The sequence below is a fragment of the Apis florea genome, unplaced genomic scaffold (genome assembly GCF_048593485.1).
Source record: "Apis florea isolate Af1SG1 unplaced genomic scaffold, ASM4859348v1 contig_1556_pilon, whole genome shotgun sequence".
Classification (NCBI taxonomy): domain Eukaryota; kingdom Metazoa; phylum Arthropoda; class Insecta; order Hymenoptera; family Apidae; genus Apis; species Apis florea.
Window position 1 is genome coordinate 1 of NW_028256392.1, and position 2,500 is coordinate 2,500.

The window sequence follows — 2,500 nt, forward strand, 5'->3', positions numbered from 1 at the left end:
TCGGACACCCGTACCGTAGCGGATATTATAACGCTTCGGAAATTGGGAGGAAAGACCGCTCGAAACCGATCGAAATTCCGTATCCCATCGATTTTTCGAATTTTTCTTTAAAATATCTACCTGAACGAATTATCGTTTTCAACATCGAATTTTTTTCCCTTTAAGCGTCGTTTTACGGGCTCTGCGACCATGCTTCGTAGAGAGTCGTTCTCTCCAGGTTGAGCGACGGTTTTGAAAAGAAAGAGAGAGAGAGAGAGAGAGAGAAGAAAAGGATTCAGTATCGGGGGTATCCCCGTCGTTTCCTTTATAAAAATAAAAAATTTTTATATTATATAAAATACGATTACCCTGAACGGTGGATCACTTGGCTCGTGGGTCGATGAAGAACGCAGCTAATTGCGCGTCAACGTGTGAACTGCAGGACACATGAACATCGACATTTCGAACGCACATTGCGGTCCACGGATACAATTCCTGGACCACGCCTGGCTGAGGGTCGTTCACGTAACCCAAATACTGCTTGCGTTTGCGTATCGTTACTCTCCGTATCTTTGATCCTTTTTTTTTTGGTAATCCCCGCCGTCGTTCTTAAATCGGAACGTTTCCGAGTCGGGTGTCAAAAATGGGAGTTACAAGTTACGAAAGGAGAGAAGAATGCGCGACGTACGAGCGATTGTTGGACGTTCGTTGGCGTTCGTCGCGGTCGTGACCGAGTCTACAGAATCGCAATGCACGTGCTCGCGTGTGGTACGAGGATCGTGTTTACGAATAACGACGAAACATGTCACGGACTTGCGTGAGTGTTCTCGGTGTCGTGAGTCGTCCGTTTCATATGACGGATGACCGCCCGTGTTCACCGCTTCGTGCTTGTTTTCAATTGTTATTTCGTACCGATTCGCACGTATCCGCCACTGCTTCGATTCGTCAGTCTTTGGATCACGAATCATATGCCGCGCCCCTAACGTCGTCTGAAATTAATATTTCTGCGATACTATGAGAAAAGGATATAAAATATTTGGGAGCTTAATCGAGAGAGGAGGGAAGATAGAGAGATCCCCACCATACCTTGATGGCGTATGATGTTTGCCGATCGTCGAGATTGTTAAAAAGAAAGAGAGGAAGAGCCCCAGGAATCGGAATACCCACTCCGTTCCCTTCGTGTGTGTTTTATATATACTCTTTCGAAACTGTCGTCGCTGGACCGTCACATCAATGTGTGCAACGCGAGTCCTTGAGCGATACGTTTTCGTATAAAAGAGATCGAAGACTCCACGGAGAGAGGATACGTAAGATGAGGACGACGAGTACGATTCTCTTTGGCGAGGCTTTTTCTTTTTCTTTCTTTTTCGAGACGACAAATTATGGCACCTCCGCGCCGAGGAGAAATTCCTGAATCTAGTGTTGGTCATCCCATGCCTTTTTTTCGTTGTCTATCGCCGGACCGCATGTCCAAATCGGTCGTCCAGTCCCCGGAAACGGCTCGTGATCTTTTTCCTTGCGTGAGTTTCACTTTACACCTTACTTTTGTACAGCAGTAAAGAGACTCGTACACGTTCCCCCGGCCTATCCATCGTTTGATGGATCAGGGTATTGTAATCGGGTTGAGTTGAAGGCGTGCATCGGTGATTTCGATCTCTGTACAAAAGGAACGAAACAAGGTTTTAAAAGTAGAAACCGCTGGAATTGTCAATGGAAGCTAAAATTTTAGAGGACGGGCGTTAAAGAAACCGATATTCGGATATCTTGCGTGTGTCTTGGCTCTCGAACATGACATTACGATAATTTGGCACTATGGTGCGATGCATATTTAAAACACTACGATTGTAGAAGAGGAAATATTCTCTTCTTCGCAATAACTCTTTTTTTTGAATCGTATTCTTTCTTCGTTACCTTTTTTTCTTTTTTTTTTATCGTATTTTCTCTCTGCTTGTATAACTGCCTTCATCGTACAAAGGAAAAAAAAAAAAAAAGAGAGTAAATTCGACTCATTATTTGGGATTTTGCGTCGGGATGTTATTAAAAGTTACTCGTTGTTACAATCGAGTTCGGGATGTGCGAGCATCATGCTTGATGGGGATGATACAATGCCTCCACGCTGAGCCGACCCGATCGTTGTTCATACGAGAATTCCCCGCCTGCCTGAAATTTCGAACGATCAGAGTCTCGATGTCTCTTTATCGATGCAAGGATTATAATAATATATACAATATGCATGGGAGAAGAGCGTAATAAAAGGAGAAAGGGAAGAATTTGTAATACGAAGAAAAGAGAGATCTATTGTGAAGGCAAGGAGCCCAGAGAGAGGAGAGAGAGAGAGAGAGAGAGAGAGGAATAGTATAACGTTCTCTCAAGTGTGTGGAGAGATTTCTTCTTCCATTTCGAATTTTTATTTTTTTTCCCACCTTAATTTTTTTCTTTTTTTCTTTTTTTCCCCCTATTCGAATTTGATTAAAAGAGGGGGAAAGAAAAATATAAATATATAGAGGAAAAAAAAAAGGGG

At 43.2% G+C, this 2,500-nt stretch overlaps 1 non-coding gene across 1 annotated transcript; it reads left to right on the top strand.

The window, feature by feature from the left end:
- Window positions 1–344: 344 nt before the first annotated feature.
- LOC147658865 (5.8S ribosomal RNA) lies at window positions 345–499 on the top strand. Its single transcript, XR_015290559.1, has one exon. It is a non-coding gene; the product is annotated as a 5.8S ribosomal RNA (ribosomal RNA).
- The last annotated feature ends 2,001 nt before the right edge of the window (window positions 500–2,500 follow it).